The 24,171-nt window shown below is 44.3% G+C and overlaps 1 protein-coding gene across 1 annotated transcript in view; it reads left to right on the top strand.

Annotated features, from left to right (window-relative positions):
* The first annotated feature begins 522 nt into the window (after window positions 1–522).
* NRCAM (neuronal cell adhesion molecule) overlaps window positions 523–24,171 on the top strand; it is a 267,174-nt gene continuing 243,525 nt past the window's right edge. The window contains exon 1 of the mRNA XM_072965233.1: window positions 523–665. The gene's annotated coding sequence lies outside the window, so the exon portion shown is untranslated. The remainder of the gene's footprint in view (window positions 666–24,171) is intronic.

Genomic DNA, 24,171 nt, shown 5'->3' with positions numbered 1-24,171 from the left:
AGACCTCACCCAGAAACCTAAACCCACGAGACTGGCATTTCAAAAGCACCCATTTTCTGGAACACCTTTTGTAACCAAATTCCAGATCCCAGCCACCCTTTTCCCTGGAATGCTCCCGCCCTCTTCCCCCACCCCCCTCCCGTGGGCCCCCAACCCCGTCAGCCACCGCCGCGCGCGCTGGCAGGGTGACGTGGGTTGGTGGTGGCGTGGCGGCTCAGGTGAGGGGCCACCCAGTCCCCAGAGGCGCAGGCGGCCGGAGCCCATTCGCCGCCGCCGCCGCAGCGCGGGGGGCGGGGGGTGGGGAGCGCGGGGTGGGGGCGGGGGAGGCGGGGGGTGGGGAGCGCGGGGTGGGGGCGGGGGAGGCGGGGGGTGGGGAGCGCGGGGTGGGGGCGGATCGCACCACAGGCCGGGCTGGCGGAGGGAGAGCGTCACGCGGGGAGGGGGCGGGGAGGGCGGCAGCGGCGGGGGCGCGCGCGGGCGCGGGGCCAGCCCTGCCTCGCCTGGGTCGCCGGCTGACGCGCGCCTCAGTCAGAGCCTCAGCCGCGCGGGCGCAAGGAACGGCGCGGGGCTGCCGGAGGCTACAGCTTCGTCGGGGACGGACGACACCGGCGCTCAGGGTCGCGGGCAGCCGCGCGTGGGCCGGGCGGTGGGCGCGGCGGAAGAACGTGAGTAGCTCCGCGCGCTGCTGGCGGTGACACTTGGTCCCGCTCGGGGGCGACGGGCGGGAGAGGCGGAGGGCGCGGGGGGCGACTGTGTTGTCACCGGGACACCGGCCCGCGCTTCGCAGCGCCGCGCCAGCTCTCTCTGCGGCAGGGCCAACCTAGTCCTCAGCTCCCCCCTTCTCCTCAGCGCCCGGCGGGGAGAGGGGACCGGAGACCGGTGCCCGCAAGGCTAAGATACAGCGGCGCCAGCCGCCCCCCATTACCTCCCCTGTCTGTGGCCAACTTGTGCATCCGCGCCCCGCTCTTTCCGGGAAGCCCTGCCTGGAGGTGGCTCTGGGGCCGTTGGGCCTGGAGAGGCTGAGGGGGCCGGGCACTGCGGCTCCCCGGGCAGGGACGCGGAGCGCGCGGGCTGTCACGCCGCAGGGCCGGCGCGGCGAGGAGCGCAGGTGTCGGGCCGGCGCGCTCGGGCGTGTGCGCGTTCCGGTCCCCGCGGACACATCTGGGCGTGGGCTTTGTTCGGACGCGCTCACACCTGCGCGCATCGCTGGAGTTCAGCGGCGAGCCAACCTCCACTCTCGCCAGCCTGGAGAGAACTCGGGGAACCAGGGGTGGGGGCGGGGAGACCCTTGAAGCAATTGGGTGGGGGGCTTTCCGGAGGCTTTGTTGGCCCTACAGGTGCGGGTCCCCGGGGTCCCGGCGTCCCGCCCGGCTTCGCGGGGCTGGGACTTGGTGCTGACTCAGAAGAGCCCCTTCCCGGCCCTGGCTCCCCACGGTGGGATCTGGCAAGAGCTTCGCCCGGCGATGCTGTGTTGAGGCGGCAGTCGCTGCGGGCTCTGGAGCATCCGTCTCCCGGCGAGCGCCATCTGCGCTTTGCGCCGCCCCCGACCCGCTGCACGCCGGGCGGATGGGCATCGCAGGCGCAGGTCCCCGGCGGTTCGCCGGCCCCGCCACTCCCCGCCCGCATCTGCCCGTGCGCAGAGGGGGAACCGGCGTGTCGCGGTCCAGTGAGCATTTCTCCCAGAGCACTGTACTCTGGGCAGCAAGCGCCGCCGGAGGGTTCCCTGGGCCCTGGGGGGCTGATGAGCAGGCCGCTCCCCACCCCTTCCCTCCCCTCCGAGTCGCCTCCACTCCTGGCTGGCTCCCGGCCCGCGGCAGCATCTTCTATCCCCGCACGCTCGGGGGCTGTCCCTGCGCAGCTGCGGGTGAGGAGGGAGGGCGCCGAGCGGTGGCGCGTCTTTCCCACCCCGCCTCTCTCCTGCCGTTTTCGCATCAGCAGTTCCAGCCGGAGGCTACATCCGGCGCGGAGCAGTCTGTCCTAAGAGCGAAGCGTGCTCTTCCTTCCTGGTCCCGCATGGTTAACGCGCAGAGGTGCGGGTTAGAGGGGCCCGGCCCTTCCTCGCCTGAGGCTCTAAGAGCAAGGAGAGATGGAGGAGAGTGTAACCCGGCAGGAGGCATTCCTTCTACGCCAGGAGCTCCCCCTGGGGCTACCCAGGAAGGAACACGGTAGCCACTGAATACGAACATACAGGAGGCTGGGCTGCTTTGGTTGACACTGCTTTATGCCAACCGTGGCCTGTTATTAAAGTATTGTAATAATAGCTCACGAGCAAATGAGACCTTCCCAAATCACTGAAGTGGATTTAGACAATTGGATACTTTCTACTTTAATGGTAATAATAGTTAACATTGCCTGAAAGCTTCAGAGGTGCCGGGCGCTGTGCATATTACATGTATCTATAATCTCAATTTCCACAGCAACTCCTTTTTAAAAAATAGGAGACAGAGACTTAGGTCGAGTAACTTTCCCGAGGCCGCATAACTAGAAAGCGAGGGAGCGGGGATGAGCTTTTTGCCCCTACACTTTACCATCTAACACTATGAAAAGGTGGCGTTTTGGAGGCTTATTCTTAGTTTAGGGGAAGACTAAGACCACAGTGTTCAAATTCAGGGACATATAAGCCCATTTAATTCTGGCCCCTGCAGACCTCACAGTAGCAGGCAATATTGTAATTCAGAGAATTTTTATTGTGGAATAGCCTTTTTATTGCCCTGTATTGCCCTTCAATTCCTTTACAGGGTGCTTTATTCCTGTTAGTTTTTAAGTACTTGGCTGTTAACCCACAATCCAACCCGTTATAGTCACTGGGCTGTTCTTAAGTGACGAGAGCCCCCTGTGATTCCAGAGAGGCTGAGTTTCCTGGCACAGCACAGGTTTTGAGAAAACTTTTTCTTTTCTTTCTTTTCTTTCCTCTTTCTTTCTTTCTTTCTTTCTTTCTTTCTTTCTTTCTTTCTTTCTTTCTTTCTTTCTTTCTTTCTTTCTTTCTTTCTTTCTTTCTTTCTTTCTTTCTTTCTTTCTTTCTTTCTTTCTAGAAAAAGCAAACCTTTCCATTTGGCAAACGTTTCCATTTCAGGTTCCCAGCCTTGAACCTCCTTTGTAGACTCTCTTGACTGAGGAAGATTTACTCCTCAAATTGGATGTTGAGTCTGAGTAAGACTCTAGTATAAACTTAGGAAAGCATTCGGTATCCTAAATATATGACTGTGGCACGTTGATAAAGACCCTCCTTGTTCACTAAAAGAAACAAGAATTTGAACGAAAGTGAAATCAGCTCTTCCTGGAATAGCTTTTAGAATGATTGTAATTGACTGACCAGTTGGAAACATGAATTCATTTTGCTGTCTTAATCCTACTGACTCATGGTCTTCTTTCAGCCGGCTTTCTGCATTATTACAGAAAAGTTGCTGAACATTTCGCACAATCCAGGAATTTCAGAGCTGTAAGAGAACATGGTTCCTAAACCTTTGGGTGTCAAAATGAGGACAGTGGGGCTCAGAGAGGTCACCCAGCCCGCTAATGCAGGGTAGTGATGAGGTCTTTGGACTGTAGGCCAGTCCCCTTACATCATTTTTCTTATTGCAGCAGCGACAGTAAACGAAAAGCAAGTCATCTTTGGCAGTGGTACTTCGGGGAAGCTAATGCAGCAGTGCGTTCAGTGTGAGTGTTTCAGAAGGGTGAGAGGGCCTACACTTGAATGTAGAAATATATAGACTTGGGCTGCAGAAGATTTCCTTAAGAGTCATTTCCAAAATTCTTTCATGTAGAATACGTTTCCTTGTGTGATCGGCTGAATTTAAATAGAATCTGCAGGTATTATGTGGTACAAAGGAACTATTAATGGAACCCCTCCGGAATCTTTTCTGGTAAAGAGATACCTTCATTCATTCATTCATTCATTCATTCATATATATTTACTGTTCTAAGCACTGGGGATACAGTGGTGAGCAAAGCAGGGCTCCTGCCCTCAGGGAGATTGAATTCTGATTGTATCATTTTTGGCTGCATACTTACATACACGCATTCTGTTTTCTCATATCGTAAATGAGCAGCTTGATGAACTTGCACAAACTGAACACACGATGTACCTGCTCAAATCAAGGAACAGAACGCGATGAACATCTAAGAGAGCCCTCTTGTGGCTCCTACCAGTCATTACTCTCCCGTAAGGGTACCCACTTAGACACCCAGCTCTTTTCCTGATATTCTCACGGTGAAACCAGAGGTCTTTGTCTTAGCTCGGGCTGCCGTGACAAAACACTATTGACTGGGTAGCTCAAAGAACAGACATGTATTTTCTTACAGTTCTGGAGAGCGGACGTCTGAGACCGAGGGTCTGGGTTCTGGTGAGAGCCCGCACCCTGGCTTGCCATGGATGGTCTTCTCCCCGTGTAGTCTTACACCTTTCCTCAGCGCGTGTCTGTGGGGATCTCTCTCTCTCCTCCTGTCTGCTTGTAAGGCCACTGATCCTCTGGATTAGTGCCCCTATTACCTCATTTAACCTTGCTTCCTAAAAGCCCTTCCTCCACATACAGTCACACTGGGAGTTAGGGCTTCAACTTGTGAATCTAGGGGAGCAGGGTACAGTTCGGTCCATGGCAGTTGGGATTTGCTGCCTCGCTCCCAGCCTTTTGGTGTCTCATCCCTATTTCCAAGGAGCACTTTCCATCTGAGAAGCGTGGTAACCGATAACAAATTTAACTAAGCTGTAGAGCTCCTAAGATGTTCTTCTGTAGGAAGATTTGTCTGTTTGTGTCCAAAGCCTGCTGTAGGTCAGCCTTCAAGTGCCGAGAGGGTTGGTGAAGGGGAAATGATTTGCAAATGATTGGAAATTACTAAATAGGTTCAGATATACTTTCCCTTTTATGTTTCGTGCTTCCTCACCTGAGGGAGCCCGGAACTTCCTCTGGTGAGGGCAGGGGAGGTGCCCTCCTAGCCTCCAGGGATTCTGAGGGGAAGGAATACAGTGGCTTATTTTTGTTAACCGCTTGTCTACCCAGGCAAGTGAAAAGCCCCTTTAGGTTTAAAGGGTCTGTATTGACATCAGAGGCTGAAGTTTCTAAGAACAAGAACATGTGCCAAAAGGACCTGATGAATGTTTATTTTCCCCCTCAGGATGTGCAGGAGCCGCCATACATTTTTATGGTGGTGAAATGCATAGAACATAAAATTGACCATTTTAACCATTTTTAACTTGTAGAGTTTAGTGGCATTAATTACTTCACATTTTTACACAGCCATCACCACTGTCCATCTCCAGAACTTTTTTCATCTTCCCAAACTGAAACTCTATGCTCATTGAACAATAAACTCCCCATGTCTTCCTCCCCCCCACCCCCTGCCAAGCGTCATTCTACTTTCTGTCTCTATGAGTCTGACTACCCTAAGTACCTCATATAAGTAAAGTCATACAGAAGCTGCCCTTTTGTGACTGGCTTAAGCCACTCAGCATAATGTCTTCAAGGCTCATCCCTGTGTCAGAATTTCCTTCCTTTTTAAAGTGGAATAACATTCCATTGTATGGAGACACCACTTTTTTTTTTTTTAAATTCATTCATGTGTCAGTAAACAGTTGGGTTGCGTCCACTTTTTGGCTGTTGTAAGTCATGCTGCTGTGACCTGAGTATACAAATATCTTTTTGAGTCACTGCTTTGAACTCCTTTGGGTCTATGCCCAGAAGTAGGATTGCTGGACGGTATGGTAGTTCTGCTTTAACTTTCTGAAGACACACCACCCTGTTTTCTGTAGCAACTGCACCCTCTTACATTCCCAGCAGCGGTGCACGAGGGTTCAGCTTTCCCCATCTTCACCGGCACTTGTTTTCTCTTTTCTTGATGATAGCTGTCCTAATGGGTGTAAAGAACCAAAGCTGTTATTTTTGAAAGGTATAAATTAATATACGATGCATTAATAAATCATTCACTGTATTTTCTAACTTAGTGGTTTAATTTTTATGAATAAGGAAATGTATGGTTTCTAACAAGTGTAACTGACCCCACACTTTGTGCAAAGCACGAAAAGGATGCTGGGGAATCGGTGACACCAAGCCAGCCTTGGTGACACATGCTCTTGTGAGTTTTTAAAAGAAATGTTGAATTAGAATATATGTCTGTAGCGGTTTTGCTCTGAGGATAGATTACATATTAGTATGTTTTTATTTTACTGAAAAAGTTGACATTATTATTTTAACCCAGATCAGGAGCAGGTTTGCCTCCTACCTGGAAATAGGTAGGACTAGCCTGTGCTGGGTGTTTAGGGACATGCTGGAGTTGTAAACTGCAAGTCCGCACTGGGCATTTCTCCCCACCGCCGGCTCTACCAGGATGACAGTATAAACGCTCACCACCCAATTATAATTGCTTAGCTGAGCTAATAAAAAAGAGGCAGGGTCAACTTAATTGACCGATTTTACTGGCCTACAGGCTTGGAATTTTCAAATTAGAAAAAGGTAATTTTTGAAACTCTGATGCAGGGTTTCCCTTAAGTGACTAAAAAACTAGTGACTATAAGAGAGGCAAGTTAGTAAAGGGAACAAATCTGTATACAAATGCTCATCTACTGCACATATTGTCCAAATGGCATAAAGTCTAAAAATAGGAATGATAAATCTTATCTTGTCTTCAGTATTCTCTGATTTTCTTCTATATTGTCCTGCTCTCATGTTTAAGTCGCATGAGAATGAGAATGACAGTTCTCATCAGGAGAAAATGATGCTGAAAAAAATTCTTCTTATTAAGTGATGATAGGAAGGGCTGGAAAGAATATTTTGAATATACATACATATTCATATGTGTTTAAATTTTTTGATGTGTGTGATGTATTGGCTCAAAAACCCTGTGTAACCAGAAAAATATATTCCCAAGGGCATCTGAGGGAACCCTGTGGGAGGTCTTCCACTGTGTAATATGCCATGAATTTGATTTATCTTTCCCAAGTGGGCTGAGAGCATTTGAAAAATTCAGTATATGTATTCAGTATGGAGTGATCTCTTCTCTAAATTTCAACTTGAAAGCTAATTTCATGCCACTTTCAGATGCCCTTGGCCTTTGAAGGGTATGATTTACAGCATACGTTCTGGATGAACATTGCAAACTCTGGTTAAACACCCTTAACGGATTCTCTCTTAAGGGAAATTGAAGGGAAACGTACTTCCATTAATTATGCCTTAAGGTGAAAACGGACTGTCGAGAGAGTTCGGTTCTGGAGTTTTGAGGTCTTTGAGGAAGGATGGCTTGCGAGCTGGTGTGCTGCTGGCTTCCAGAGCCTTGTGCGGCTTTTCAGTCCCTCACCTCAATAGGGAGCTGAAGGGACAGAAGTGAACAAAGGAGGTCTGTTTTGCCTGCCCCACTTGCTGGGCTGTTGTCTTGGCCCTTTTCAGCGAAGGAGGGGCGGGGGGAGCTGGGTCAAAGTTGAAGAACACTGAAAAGGAATTCAAGCCTCATGTTGAAATCTGAATTATAGCTGCAGTTTGAGTGCCGAGTAGATGAGTCTGAATTGAAATTTTTGAATCTGCGGAAGCTTCAGTGACAGATGGTGTTGGAACAACGTACGTAGAGCTGGGTGGTGCACCCGAAGCATTGAGTCGAGGCACTCGGGAGACAGCCAGTTAACTGACAAAAGTTTCAGGACTGTAGGAAGTGCAGTTTGATGCTGTACACCGCACTGAGACCTTGCACTGTGTGTGTAAAGGGGAGGCCCTGCGTCTGGCAGACACTCAGATGCTCTGGTCCCTCGTAATTAATTGCATTGCAAATATTCTTCTGACTGTTCTCCTCCCCCCCCCCGCTACCCCCCTCCCAGTATCTAGTGAAATAAATACAGAAGTGCCAAATCAGTGTCCCTTGTGAAATCTCACTACTGTGTTTTGGTGTTGACCCCAGATTGTTTTGATATATGACAAGATAAATCTGTCCTCAATATTGACTAATCAGTGTGTTTCCCTGGATGAGTGTATTTATGAAGAGTGGTTTCAGCCTTCTGCTTCTCATGGGAGTCCATCACTGTCCCATTTATTGTTGAAGTTCTTAATAAGGCATGTGGTTCCCCATTCAATGGGGTAGGGAGCGTCTGATTGAAATTTTTTCGGGTAAGAAGTTGGCTGTGCGTGTATCCAGAATAATAAGGCAGCTGCTGGGAAGGTGAAGTTATTAAAACATAAAGTGGAGTAAAAAATAATTGGGGGTAATTTGAAACACTTGCTGGTGCTCCATAAACCACAGTTGGAAGAGTTTTGCTTTGGTGTCTTTGACCATTTAAATGACTTGATGATGTACTCTTGTCTGATAGTAGCATGACAGGGAAATGCCTTTTCATATACATTGAGTACATCCAAATGAATATTTCTACTGTTAGGGCAATACGTTGACATGGTGATAATACGAACAAAATAGTCAAGTAAAAATTGAGAGATAATACTGTAAAGTAAACACAAGTAAATTTACTTCAGACTTGAGTATATAACTTGCATCGCATGAATCATGATATATACACTTTATATGTCTCATAGATTTTAAGGTAACTTGCATTTTAATAGTTGGAATAAGGTTTAAAAACTCCATGACTATGTATATATTTCTAGTAACAGTTACCTTGATGTGAAATCATAGTGGAAGGTAAAAATCCATCAAGGGTTTATTGCTGTCCTAGGACTGTAGGGGGATTCATTAAACAGCAGGGAGGGAGGGAGTTCACAGTCAGATTTATGGGATTGGAGGAGTGGAGATCAGAGAATGTGAAGGATTCGAATGGAAGGAAGGCTCAGGTGGTTAATGAGCATTGTGGCATCCAGGCGAAGTGTCCTGTGGCAGGAGGAGTGAGATATTTTAAAATCAGGAGGATAGTAAGGAGCAGAGCACTGTAAAGCTGATGACTCAGCATCCGAAAGAAAAAGGGGGGAGAATAAAAATGTGGTGATTGCATGGCTAATGGGGACTAGTCTCCAATTTAATAGCATCTGATAGTAAATATTTTTAAGATTTTATTGTGGTACTTTCGGTCATGGAAGTAAATTGACATTATCGAATAGAAATACGTCACAAATCACTTTGCAAAAACAAAATACGATAGTGTATTTCTGTTGAAAAGAAAGGCACCGAGAAGAATTTACTAGGAGTCCAAGGTAAAATTACTTCATCACAACACAGTTAAATTTTTGGATCATTTCTTCTCTCCAGCTATCTTGTTCCTTTAGATTCAGAGGGCTCTGGCTCGAGAACATTTGATATATGGAAACGTGAGCACATTTGGGGTCATTATTCCTGTTAAAGAGGACTCTTCACTTTGCACAAGGATTTTATGATGAGTGAGCTTCTGTCGCACATCAGAGTTCAACTCAGGAACAACTCTTCAGGGCAGTGTCAGTAGACAGAATCATCTAAAGAGCATAACAGACACCGAGTGAAAGCCAAGGGAGTGAGACTAAATCAAAGTCAGGAAAGAGGTGGACAGGCAGTCGATGGGGAGAAGTGCCTCAATTGTACGAAAATATTTGATACTTGCTCTGGATAACCTGGAGAGGCCAGTTCTCTCAGGATAAAGGAAAGCCCATAATAAGAGTCATCCAGGTAATCCGGGGACTTTTGGCTTTGCTTGTAGTAGAATTCTGTCAGCTTTCCCCAGGCTTCTAAGCGTGGAAATCCAGCCCTTGCTCTGTTCCATTAGGAGCCTGAGCTGCATTGTGGGGCAGTATATATGCCAGAGCCCCCTGTTTGATGAATGAATGAATGACCTTGGAGGGATAAATTGGGAGCGCAGAATTTGCAGATACTACCTACTATGTATAAAATAGATAAACAACAAGGACCTACCGTATAGCACAGGGAACTATATTCAATATCTTGCAATAGCCTATAATGAAAAAGAACATGAAAAGGAGTATGTGTATGTATACCTGAACCACTATGCTGTACGTCAGAAACGAACACAACATTGTAAACTGACTGTATGCCAATTAAAAAGAGAAAAAGAAGAATGAATGACTGAATACACGAATATTGCAAAATGTCAAGTGAATCTGTGGTTGGAGAAAATCGGGGAATTGTGTCTCTAGTCCTGTTTGAAGAGACTGATGAAGGCTAGACCGTGGGAAATCAAACATGCATAATTTCATGCCTGGATTCGATATGATTGTAATTTGCTTCCTGGTTCTAAATGAGACGCTTGAGCAGGCGGGTGAGATCATGCAATCTGGAAGGGTACCATTTTTGAAATTGCCACTCTGGAGCCCTAAATGACATCCTTGTGACCCAAAAAGCGCCTCTGTGATTTTCCACCTTTGCAGGCAGCAGACAACTCCGTATTTTGCCCAGGACTTCGCTTCCCTTCCCTGTCTGGAGCTGGTGCTTGTCATTTCGCTCCGGAGGTCTCTGGGTGGCTGCACACTGAGTGAGTTTAAGCCATCTCTGAGATTGCTTTCCATCCTCTGCGTTTGGAGAAATCAGAAGTGAGCCAGGCACACAGGACTGAAATGAGAAGTGGGGAAAGGCTGGCGTGGGAAACAGAGCAGGAGAGCTTAGCTCGCTCTTTAAAAATGGAGCTCTCCCCCCTCGTGGGTTGGTCATGAAGTACTCCTGTCTGTGTTTCCTTTATATTCCAAGGTGAGTTGAGTTACAGCATGGCGTTTCCCAGCTAGTTAGTGGGGTTGGAGTCATTGAGTGGGTTCGGAGCAGTGGGGCCGTGTTGGAGAGATGCCCTGAGTGAAAATTTTCTTGAAATTTGTGATTAGTTAAATTTTGAGCAGTTCGGGCTTACTCTGTGTGAGCTAAGAAACGTCGGGACACTGGTCACTTTGGATAAGCTGCGTGAGTCCTTCTTTTCCTTTAGCTGGAAAATGGAGATACAACTCAAAAAGTGTTCTTGTCATCATCCCTGCCTCAGGAGAGGGTGTCGCTATGACAAATGACGAGGCAGATGACAGTACAGAGAAAGACCGCATCAGTCTGTGTTCTTTTTGGATAGAACGCACCAGCCTTTTTTATCTTCATGGTAGTATTCTGCCAGATTTGCTTCAGAGATACGTCTGTGTCATAATCCTTAGCAACAGCTATGTCCACTTGACTTTGAATAGATGGAGTGGTCTCACGCTGCAGTCTGAGAGATTGGTGCCCTTTCTGGTACTTGATAGTGGGACCGTTTTCAAAATATAGACTATATTCTTAACTTTCAACAAATGATGGTTTATATGTGATGGTGAGATTGATTCAGTATGATAAAAAAAGGTGTAAATTCTGCAAATACATCTTTTCCAGTCATATTCAGTGTCAGTAATACAGTCTTTTGAAATCTAACTGGATTTTATTCCAAGCCATGTCCTATTCATATTTTTCAAGAAGACAGTAATTTTTTGTGTCAGCCATAACAACAAGTAGCAACCCCACAGATCAACAAAGCATGAAACCGCTTTAATGTATTAAATTCATCCAGCGCACAAGCTGCATACGCTTAGAGGTTTGGTGTAAAGAGAAACACATTCAGTGAGGCTTGTGAGCAGGTTTGCATTAACCCTTAGTACCTCGGACTATGACCTTATTTGGAGAGAGGGTCTTTACAGTTCAAATGAGGTCATTAGAGTGGGCCCTGATTCCGTGAGGAGTGTCTCTATAAGAAGAGGAAATTTGGAGGCAGGCACAGTGGGAGAAATCCTTGTAGACATGAAGGCAGAGGTCTGCAAGCCAAGCAGGGCCCAAGATTGCCAGCAGACTGGCAGAAGCTCGGCTCTCAGAGGGAACCAGCCCTGCTGACACCGTGAGAACTGTGAGACAACACATTTGTCATTTAAGCCACCCAGTGTGTGGTACTTTGTGACATCAGCCCTCAGAAACCAACGTGGAATGCAACAATTAGGTCACCTGTTTCTAAGTCTGTCCTTTACCAAAAGAGAAAGGGTGAAAATATAGCCCCTTCACATCCCTGTGTTCATGTCTGTGTCTGTGTCTGTCAGTGTCTATTTCGTATACCAAAGGAGCATGGATCCAGGAGTCAGTTATTTAGAATGGCTCTATGCTTTGAATCGAGCGCAGAAATATTGGGAGTGGTGAGAAGAGTATTCATTTTATTAACTGGACAAATGTGTGGAGTTGGTCGTTTAATGAATTGATTATTCTTCTGGGTTGTAATCAAGCCGACTCCAACTTGGCTGCCTTTCTCAAGTGTAAATTGTCATCCCTTGGAAACTTAAGGGGGCGGATTTTGTTGCAGTTTCTGCAGGTGCCCTGGCTGCTCCCTGCCCATTGGGAGGTGTCTCTTGACTTGCAAAATGGTGTGATGACTGATATTTCCTCCTGCGAGGAAAGCGAAGGCTTGGATGAACCTAGTTCAGTGGGAATGCTGCTTCACAGGGACCATGGGAAGGATGACACTGGAGAATTTTGCAGCTAACTGTAATCAGGCAGCACTCTTGTCTCTTTGAGGAAGCAGGATTGCCAAGTGCTCTTAGTTAACTTGAATATTAGTTGGAATGAGTTGGAAACTCTAAAGCCAGTTTTAGCTGGTCCTTAAGGACATCTGCCCACTTGGTGTGAATCCTTCATTCCCACCAGTGATGCCTTGTCTGTCTTACATGGTAAGCTTGGCAGTGACCCTAATTATTAGTGTCATGTTTATGGCGTTTCATGAGCTACCACGTCCAAAGAGGGACCCAGTTGTTTTAAATAATAACAATGAGATGATTTGGTAGGAAAGTTCTTTGGATGAGCACCAAGGACTTTACACCTGTGAGTTGGTGTGATTCAGTAATTCTAACTTTATTATGTAAACCATTTGCCAATTTGTGGTTTCATCCCAGTGATAACGATCTTCCCTTGCTATGAACTTGAGTTTGGAGGGACCAATGGAAACCCACCAGCATCCAGCGGGAAATAATTTGGAATCATGGCTGTCTGAGTTTTACAGGCTCTTCCAGTCTCTCTTTTCTATGCAGGGCAGTGAGGCGCAAGTTGATGGAGTGAAATGCCCAGGGCTCTAGGAGCAGAGAGCCTGGGTGGTTTGTTTCTGAAAATCATTCTCTTGGTATAAACGCTTTAAATCTTTTAAATATTTGCCTCGAAAGGCAATTTGGGGAAGGGGGCTTGGAAGATTCTTGGGAACCACTGTAACGTTTGGTTTGGACCAAAGTTTGTTTGCCAGCATATTCACGTGGGGCCAGCAGGGCCAGTCCCAAGAGAAGCGGCCAGCCTTAGATCCATTTTATTATTTTGAATTGCTTTGCTACCCTGGATTTTGTTACACTAAACTCATATTTTAAAATCTTTTGTGGAAGAAGCCCACACTCTCCTTACTTTCCAACTCTGGACAAGCAGAATGCAGCTTGGGAAAGCAGTCACAGCCAGGGAAATGGAAAGGGCTGCTCTGCTCAGCATCTGAGCCTGATTTCGGCCCTCCCCACCCCCCCTTCTCCGGTCTCCTCAGCAGTTAGGAGGGGGGCCAGTGATGACTGTGAGTTGTCGCACACCTGTGACCAAGAGCGCCTCGGTCAAGGAGTGGTGGAGTATCAGTTACTTGAAATGGATGAGTCGTAACAGCTGCTGCCTGTGGCCCAGCGGGCTCCCTGCCCAGCACTGACAGCTGCTCGTCACATCCTGCCGTCACGCCGCCTCGGCCACCTCCACCCAGAAAGGGGGCCGAGCCTGTCGCTCCCAGACGTTGCTTCACAGACAGTCTGCTCCTGAGGTCATATTTATATATATGTAAATGTTCTTTGAATTTTAGGAAATGAGATCACAGTGATTTTTACAACTTTTTACTCCATATATATATGTGTGTGTGTGTATTTTTATTTGAAGTTTAGTTTACAAGGTTGTGTCAGTTTCTGATGCACAGCATAATGCTTCAGTCATACATGAACATACATATATTTGTTTTCATATTCTTTTTCACCATAAGTTCCTAAAAGGTATTGAATATAGTTCCCTGTGCTCTACAGTATGAACTTGTTGTTTATTTATTTTATATATATTAGTATCTGCAAAGCTTGAACTTCCAATTTATCCCCCACCACCATAACCGTAAGTTTGTGTTCTATGTCTGTGAGTCTTTTTCTGTTTTGTAAATAAGTTCATTTGTCTTTTTTTTTGTTTGTTTTTAGATTCCACATGTAAGTGATATTATATGGTATTTTTCTTTCTCTTCCTGGCTTACTTCACTTAGTATGACAGTCTCCAGATCCATCCATGGTGCAAATGGTGATAGTTTAATCTTTCTTATGGCTGAGTAGTATTCTGTTGTATACATATACCACAGCTTCTTTATCCAGTCATCTGTCGATGGTTAGGTTGTTTCCATGTCTTGGCTATTGTAAATAGTGCTGCTGTGAACACTGGAGTGCATGTATCTTTTTGAATTAAAGTCCCCTCTGGATATATGCCCAGAAGTGGGATTGCTGGATTGTAGGGTAAGTCTATTTTTAGTACAACTTTTTACTCTTCTTAAATAATGATAATCCCTGACACTTATTGGTTGCTTATCTATTTGGAGCACCTTAGATGAATTATCTCATTTAATCTTCACAACAGCCTTTAGAAGTCAGAGGCAAACTTTTTCTGTGAAAGGCCAGAGAGTAAATATTTTGACTTTGTAGGGCATGCAGTCTCTCCCTAGTCATAGACAGTATGTAAATGAATGAGCATTTCTGTGTTCCCATAAAACTTCCTTTACATAAATAGGCAGTGGGCCAGATTTGTCCTATGGGTCATCATTGGCCAACCTGTGCTTTATGTTATTATACCCATTTTATAGATGAAGAGACTGAGACTCAGGGAGTTTAAGTAACTGTTCAAAATAGCACAGCTGTTAAGTTGCAGAACTGAAAATCTCACCCAACGAGTCTGACCCCTGCCCCATAGTTTTAACTCCTACGAACTACTATGTTATCTTGCTTTGAGAAATGACAGGGAATTGGAATTTTAGTTTTCACATGTTGTGAGTCATAGATTATGACCAAAACTGCTATGAGAAACCCTCACTGCCCTTAGAAACCTTGTGTAGGGAAGGGTATCAGTTCTCATCCTGAAGATGCAAATGGGTAAATGCAGGTAGTCTGATCTGCTGCATAGTCCAGTGATTGGACTGTGTCCTCCAATAATTGAATAAAGCTCTTAAGGTTATTCAAATGACCTGATGTTGTGATCATTTTCAATAGGATTGCAGATGGCAAATTACTTTCATTTTTAAAAATACGTAAATTATTACTTTTAAAAGTTTGCTTATACATTGGTGGCTCCTGTATTATATAGTAAGGTAACTTTAGCACATTCCTAAGGAAGAGTTTTATTTTTATTAAAAAAAACCAAGTATTCAGAAGCGTTTCTTCCACTCTTCCACGTTCAATGTAAAACCCTTGAATGAAAGTTCTAAGCAGTTTTTATTTTCCAGGATGGACAGCTCCTTTTGTGTTTTATTTCCATGGTAACAGTTAAATTTCGACTTGAGAACAATACACCTGCAAGATAACCATCCGGTTGACGTTGTCAGCCATCCCTTTGGGGAAAGGGCAGTGCTTCATGGTATCGAGATGGCACCTGAAGTAGAATTACACAGGCTTGCCGTATTGTTTCTTCTTCTTTTTTTTTTTCCTCTACAGCAAGCTTTTATTTAAAGGCTGAAGGTTCTCAGAATCGACTGAAGTTAGGAAACATTGCGTTTTAGGCAGCAGTTCAGTACACACAAAATACCATGAGCGGCCAGACTTCAAAGATGTTCCTAGGACACCAAAAAGAGCTCCAGAACTCCCAGTTCCTGACCTCGGGGTGAATGAAACTTTAGGAAGTATGCAACTGGCAAAGCGGAGGCTTCATGTGACTAAACATTGTTGCCTGACTTTGTTGGAGAGAAGCTCAAAACAGAGCCACTCCCTGATGGAGAAACCAGAGAGTGGAAACTCTTGTAGGGAGGTAACCCTACTCTCTTTGGAAAGCCAAAGTCTTTGAATTTAGTGAGCCTCTTCCATTCATTACTAAGAAAGCTGATGGAGGGAGAAAACCCAGCTGGTGGAAAAGTTGACTGCAGTGGCGGTGCCCGCATGAAGTGGTTACTGCGAATTAACTGACGTGACCCATTTTAAAGGGCATGGTTGATAAATGGAGAAACGTGATTTCTGTTGAATCATTTCATAGGAAAGATAGTCCCAGGCTTAGTTTATTTAATTAAAAAAAGTCAGCCCACATTGAAAATGGAATTATGGTACTATGGACAACTTTTTGTTTTCATGGTATTTTTTTAACACCTGTATTGAGGTATAGTTTACATACCATAAAAATCTACCCATGGTAAGGACACAATTCAGTGATTTTTAAAATAAATTTATAAACTGTGCAAGTGTGTGGTAAGCAGATCTCTAACTAGCTTGTAAGATTCTCTCCCCTGGTATTTGTGCCTTATATAATACCCTCCCTTTAAGTTTTATATAATATAACCTGTGGTTAGGGTATACCCTATGGCAAAGGTGAAGGGATTTTGCAGATCTAGTCAAGGTCCCAAGTCAGTCAATTACGAGTTAATGGAAAGGAACATGGTACTGGCTGGCCTGATGCAATCAGGTGTAAGCCCCTAAAAGGGGACGTTATAAAAGAGACACTCTCCCACTGCCCTTGAAGAGGCTTCATCCATATTGTGAATTATTTATGGAGAAGAGTGGCTGCAGTCTGGCAACCACAAGGAACTGAGTTCTGCATCAGCCCGAGTGAGTTTGGAAGGGGACCCCGGGGTTCAGATGAGAAAGTGGCCTGACCAACACCTCGATAGACCCAGCTTAGCTATGCCTGGACTCTGACCTGTGAGAAACTGTGAGACAACTAATGTGTATTGTTTTAAGCCTCTAAGTTAGTGGTAACTTGTTGTGTAGCACAGGCAAGTAAGACTGCAGCTGCCACTGCAATCCAGTTTTGAGCACTTTCATCACCCCCCCCCACCAAATTTCCTTGAAGCCATTTGCAGTCCAGCTCTTCTCCCACGCCAAGGCTACCCGTCTGCTTCCTCTGTCTACAGATTCGCATTTTCTGGACATTTCAGATTGATGGAGTTATGCATTGGAATCCTTCATGTCTGGCTGCCTTCATTTTGCATAATGTTTTTGAGGCTCCATGTATCAGGGGTACCCGTTGTACTGAGTTGCCATTTGTGTTTATGCCTTCAGCAGTGGATGGACGTTTGGCTTATTTCCAGGCTGGGCAATTATGAGCAATGCTGCTGCGAACATTAGCACGTAAGTCTTTGTAGCTGGGTTTTCATTTCTTTGAGGTACTTAGGAGTGGCATTGACGTGTTGTCTGGTATATTTATGTTTAACTGTTTGAGACGCCACCAGACTCTTTTGTAGAACGGCTGTATCATTTTACTTTCCCGTCAGCAGTGTATGAGGGTTCCAGTTTCTTGACATCCTTGCTTGTCTTCTTTTTTTTATGAGCATTCTAATGGGTGTACAGAGGTATGTCATTGTAGTTTTACTTGCATTTCCCTAATGACAATGATAACATTTATCTTCTCATGTGCTTGTTAGCCACTGATATGTCTTCTTTGGTGAAATGTCTATTTGAGAGTTTTGCCAAATTTTTTTGGTTGAGTCATTTATCTTCTTATTGATTTGTAAGAGTATTTAAAGTATATATATATATATTTTTTTTATAATATAATTATATAATTATATAATTATATATATATTTATATATATATATAAATATATATATAATATATATATTTATAATATAATTATATAATATATATATATTTTTTTTTTTTTCAGGATACAAATCCCTTATCAGTATGTGATTTGCAAATATTTTCTTCCATTTCGTGGGTTGACTTTTCACTTTGTTGATGGTGTCCTTGGAAGCACAGAAGTTTTTAATTTTGAGGATGTCCAATGGTTTTGGTTTTTTCATTTGTTGTTTGTACTCTTGGTGTTGTATCAAAGAATTCATTTCCTAACCCAAAGTCACAAAGATTTATTCCTATGTTTTCTTCCAAGAGTTTTATTGTTTCAGTCCTTACATTTGGCTTTATGACCTAGTCTGAGTTAATTTTTGTACATTGTGTAAGTTAAGACTCTAAGTTTTTTATTTTGTTTTGCATGAGGATGTCCAATTATCCTAGCATCATATGTTGAAAAGACAATTCTTTTCTCATGGAAATGTCATGGCGACTTTGTTAAAAATGAATTGGTCATACATGTAAGGAGTTATTCCTGGACTCTCAATCATGTTCCATTGTTCTAGCTACCCTTATGCCAATGCCATCCTATTTTAATGTTTGTAGCTTATAGTAACTTTTGAATTAAGGTAGTGAAACTCCTCCAACTATTTTCTGCTTTAGTTGCAACCCATAAATGTTTCACTTTATTTGCATTCCTTAAATTTTGGCATTATTGATTTGGGGTTTATGTATGACATTTATTTCCTATTTTCTATTTGTTTTATTTCCTATTTGTTTCACTGACTTTATTGATTTTTTTGTGTGTGTTAAGCAATTTTTGTAACTCCTCCATTGACGTTTTTACTTTTTTCTTGAATTGTTTCCCTAGTGCATCTGATAACATGCATCTTACTATGCTCTACCTCAGACTAAAGCTATTTTACTTCTAGTAAAATGTATAAACTTTGCTTCAGTATATTTCCTTTTCTGCCCCCTCCTTTGTGCTATTATTGTCATTTAGATTACACTTAAATATGTTATAAATCCTTCATTCATTGCTATAATTATTGCTTCATAAAATCTTTGTTTACCTGGAAAAATCTTTTTTTCCCCTTTTGTTTTGTTTTTGAAAAACAATTAGTGGGATATATACTTGGTTGACTTTTTGTTTTTCCTTTTGTCACTTTGATTACCTCATTATGCTGCCGTCAGGACTCCATTGCTTCTGATAAGAAGTCATAAATTATTTAAATTGTTGTTTCACTGTAGGTGATGAGTCATTTTTCTCTTGCTGCTTTCAAAATCTTTCCTTTGCCTTTAATTTGCAACAGTTTGTCTAGGATGTTACCAGACGTAGATCTCTTTGTGTTTATCGTACTTAAGGGTCATTGAACATCTTAGCTATGTACATTAATATGTTTCATCAGGGTTGGGAGTTTTGGGCTATTATTTCTTTGGATTTTTTTTCCTTCCCTTTACCCCCCTCTCCTCTCCTTTTGGGACTACCACTGTACTTAAATTGGTATGTTTGATGTTGTCCCACAGGTCTCTGAGACTATGTATTTTTTTTCATCTTTTCAGTTCTTCAGTTCGAATGATTTCCATTGACTACTTTTAATGTTCATTATTCTTTCTTCTACTTTCTCAAATTTGCTATGAGCACCTCCAGTGAAATTTTCATTACAGATTTTGAATTTTTAAACTCCCAAATTCCCCTTTGATTCTTTTTTATAATTTCTGTTACTTTGTTGAGGTTCTCAATTAGTTGATTGATTGTCATCATGTTTTCCTTTATTTTTTAAATAAAGGTTTCCTTTAGTTTTGGAACATATTTATAATAGCTGCTTTAATGTCTTTGTCTGCCAAGTCCAACTTTTAGGACTACGCAGGGACATTTTCTGTTGATAGTTTTTAACCCCCTGTGTATGGATCATACTCTCTTTTTCTTTGCATGTCTTATAATGATTTCATTGAATATTGACAGTGTAGATATGTAGTAGCAATGATGAATTCTGCCTTTTCCTCCCTGAGAAATTTGTAGTTTTTATTTATTTAGTAATTTATTTGTATGAAATCTGTGGAATGTCTCCCTGCAATGTGCAACTGCTAATGTCTCCACTCAGTTTCTTTTCGTTTAGAAACATTTTTTAGGCCCAGCTTCTTAGTGTGTGCACTTGTGTCTGCATAGCTTAAAGCCAGCCAATGATTGCTCAGAAGTTGTGCTCAAACACCTCCAGCCAGTAAGGCTTCCACTCTCTACTGATGGTTTTATCTATGCCTGGGGAATGCATTTAAACTTCATGCCATTCTCAGGTCTTCCTCCAGCTTTACATTCTGCCAGACTCCCTTGTGTCTACTGTGTGGTTGTGTGAGCTCCATTGACCATGGGTGTGTGGGTGGCTTGGGTCCCTCTGGTCTCTGCCATGCCTTTGCTCAGCCTTCACCAACCTAGGATGTATGAAGGGCTTTTTCTGTTCCCCGTGTGTCTGGGTCACTGGCTGAGCTCCCTGTTAAGTCCCTGACTGGTCCACCAGTTCTTTGTTTGCCCTTAATGGGACTTCAACCTCAGGCTATCCAAACTGCTAGTACGCCTTTCATTTTCCAGTGGGAACTTCCCCTTTAACTGTGAATGCTCCAGTCAAATGAGCCCACGCTGGAAGGTGCAGGGAAGCTGCTGACTTTGACGGTCTTTTCAGCCTTGGTTGAATGAACTGCTTCAATGACAGAGTGGGAAGTGGGGACATGGATGGAAACAGATCCAGGCAATCACTGCCACAGACTCACTGTTCTTAGCCTAAATTGTCAGGAATAAATTCTCAGATTATTGTCTGCCTGGGTCAGTTTCCAAAGCACTGAAATGGTTGTGGTCTTTTGATGGTTTTGTCCAGTTTTATGGTTGCTTCTGGGGGAGAGAATTTGCTAACCTCCTCACCTCACTGTCCTCTTCACAACTGCTTGTATGTTTTTTGAAGGCTCACTCATTGGAATGAACGGACCCAGGAATAAATTTGAGACGCTTATATGGTCCTATGCTTTAAAGGGTAGATTTGTTTCCAAAATGTACTTTTATAGGCTTGGTAGATGTGGAATAGAGATCAAAGGACTTTAAATGTAGTTGGACATGGGTTCAAGCCCATCCCTACTGCTTGGTACTAGCTGTATCTCTGCAGACTAGTTGTTGTACTTCTAGGAAGCTCTGTTTCTCTGTGAGTAAAACAGGGATTATGTACCTTCTTTATCATATGGTTATGAGGATTAATTGAGATAATTAAAAAATATTCAGGGGAGGGTTTAGTACATAGGCAAAAGCACAATAAATACCAGTGCCCCTTGTTCAGGGTTGACAGGTAATTAACACTGAATTTTATGGAATCTGTTTTCTCCTTTTAAAGAGTGAGACTCTGGTACCTACTTTTTAACAATTGGAAAACAAGCCTGTTAGAAGAAAGGCTAAAGGAATTGGAACAGAGTCACCAGAAGAACAGGAAACAGGGAGAGACCTGAGCTTATTAAAGGATAGGGAATTAACAAGTGTGGAGATACCTAGCTGTTGAGATGGACATTGGACTGAAAAGGAGAACAGGGAATCCAGACAAAGACAAGAGACCAGTAACAAATCTCTGCTCGCAAGTCTTTAGCTCACCTCGCATGGAGGGACGCTGGTAACAAGGACTGTTTCACATCTTTGTCTCCTTAGACCTGCATTGCCCGGTGGCCTTGGGAGGTGGTTGGCTCCTGCCCTGCACCTGCCTTCCTCACTCCTTAGGCATTTGCCCCAGTCCAGACTGGGTCTGTGGGTGTAGGCTGTCCATAAAGTTCTCACCCATGTTGACGTGAACCCCGAGGATGAAGAGTGACACTATATTCAGAGGCCACCCCTGTCATATTCCTCGCTTCTTTCCCCACAGAGAAAGAAGGATTCTTTAACGAGCTCTAGGGTGACCATGGAAGTGCCGACACTTAGATACAGGAAAGTTGAGCATGGTCCACCTCACTTTAGTGATGGCAGCAAAGGCCCAGAGAGGGTCTGTGACTTGCCCAAGCTCACAGAGCAGTTATGTGGCAGAGCCAGCGTTGAGGTAGGGCATTTGCCTTCGGATCAGCCTGACCGCCTGCACTTTCACAGTGGTTAGCAGCCGGCCTAAATACTGGTGATAGGCGTACAGAGTGATGACTTCAAGGCCCAGTGAGATTGTTCCTCCCCAACAAAAAGCGCATTCAGGGCAGGATGCCTGTTTGTTCAGCAGAGGAGACTAATGAATTTTAGAAGGATTTTCAACAAGGATTGGAACAAAAAGTATTCAGATAATTAAAACTAAATAGACTGCCTGGGTCCCCGGATGGTCTAATTTAGCAGAGAATTACAGTGTGTCTGACACGCTGACTAGACAGTCAATCAACGTGACTGCTCGAGGTTGTTCACATGCCATCGCAATAAAGGGATTAGAAGTGGATTGACTTGAATGTGGATTAGAACAGCAGGTCAGGGATCAAGTGCTAACATCTAACTACCCATCTGCCCTCCCCCAGATAATAAGTAACATTAAACTTAGCAGTTTTCCCACTGCCTGAGCAGTCTGTTCTGTTTCTGAAGCGTAAGAAATAGCACGTCTAGAATACTGGGATGTATTCCGAGAAGCCCTCCGTGGGCTCTGCTCCGGCCCGGGGCCCGTGGTGAGTGGGTTCCGCTCTACTTCTCCTTGAGTCTGGCTGTTCCCCGAGGGGCGAAGGACCCAAAGGCCAACTGGATATCTGCCTTGCTTCTCAGGCTTTCTTATCTACCCAAATCACCTGGGGGCCTTACTCAAATACTTCAGATGCCATCGGTCTGGGGTGGGACCTGAGTATCTGCATTTCCAGTGAGCTGCCAGGTGATGAGAATGCAATTGGTCCCCCAGCCACACTTTGGGTACCAAGGTTCTAGACCTTGCTTTTGGTACCAGGGACCCTAGGATTCCCTGTCTGAAGAGCTGAAGCCTGTGTCTAAGACCCGAATGGGTCTCTGAGGACAGACTGCTCAGGTGTGCACAGCCACAAGCCCGAGGAGTAGCTGGGAGGCAACCATGTGTATGTTCATGGCAGGGCAGGGAGGATATGGTTGGACCTCCAGGCTGGGATTCTGTACACAGGAGTGTAAGGCCCCATGTGCTGCAGGACAGATGGGGTGGGAGGAAAAGGGGACCTCCATTTGTACTCTTGTTCCAGGTGGGTACCTCGGGAAAGATTTGGTTAAAATGATTTTATTATGATTATAACTATTTTATTATTATAATAATAATTATTATATTCTCTGGACCTCAATGGACAGATTCAGTTTTCCTTTCCTTTTTTTCACATCGCTGTTGCACTCTGAGAGAACACTTTCATTTCCTTTTTGTGCTGCACACTGTGTACTTGAAGTCTGTCAACAGGTTCATTCATTGTGCTTTTGACAGCTTTGAGAATCCTCCCATTTTTCTAGCTGGCTGCTTAGTGCTGGTGCAGAGATGTGCCTTAGCTTCTGCTTTCTGTTTGGTGGAAATCGATAGTCTTGTTAAATCAGTTCTTTGAACGAGAAGCAGCATATCGTTTGACATAACTTAATGTTGTCTAAAAATTCGATGGAATCACCAGTAACTGCCATGAGTTGCATTTTAAGTAATCCGTTTTAGAGGGTCAATGCCTTTAACCTTTTCTTCATTCCTTCTCTTCTTTAAGAGTTTTTTCAAATGGGCAGTTTTAGATTTACAACAAAATTGAGAGGGAAGTAATTAGATTTCCAGTGTATCTCCTGCCCCCATGCATGCACAGCCTCCCCTGTTATCAATATCACTCATCAGACGGGTACATTTTTCACCAGGGGTGGACCTACTACATTGACATCTCATAGTCATCCAAGGTCCACAGTTTACCGTAGGGTTCACTCTTGGTGTCGTATATTCTGTGGGTTTGGACAAATGTATAATGACATGTATCCATCATTATAGTATCATGTAGTATTTTCACTGCCCTTAAAATCCACCTGGCTCTGCCTTTTCATCCCACCCCTTTCATCCCCAGCAACCACTGATCTTTTTATTGTCTCCATAGTTTTGCCTTTTCCATGGTGTCATATAGTTGGAATTATTCAGTCTGTAGGCTTTTCACATTGGCCTCTTTCACTTAACAGTATGCATTTAAGATCCCTCCGTGTCTTTCCATGGCTTGATAGTGCATTTCTTTCGCTTTTTGAGGGGGGTGGTAATTAGGTTTGTTTGTTTATTTTAATGGAGGGACTGGGGATTGAACCCAGGACCTTGTGCACACTAAGCAAGCACTCTGCCCCCCCACCCCCGCCAGTGGTGCATTTCTTTTGAGCACTGAATGATACTCCATTGTCCAGATGTACCACAGTTTATTTATCCACTCACCTACTGAAGGACATCTTGGTTGCGCTCCAAGCTCTGGCAATTATGCACAAAGCTGCTCTAACTATCTGTGTGTAGGTTTTTGTGTGGACATAGTTTTCCATCCCTTTGGGTGAATACCGAGGAGTGTGAATGTTGGATTGTATGGTGAGAGTATGTTACTTACTCT

Source organism: Vicugna pacos, chromosome 7, assembly GCF_048564905.1.
Source record: "Vicugna pacos chromosome 7, VicPac4, whole genome shotgun sequence".
Classification (NCBI taxonomy): domain Eukaryota; kingdom Metazoa; phylum Chordata; class Mammalia; order Artiodactyla; family Camelidae; genus Vicugna; species Vicugna pacos.
The sequence above is the reverse complement of the archived record's forward strand: the minus strand, read 5'-3'. Positions and strand labels throughout refer to the sequence as shown.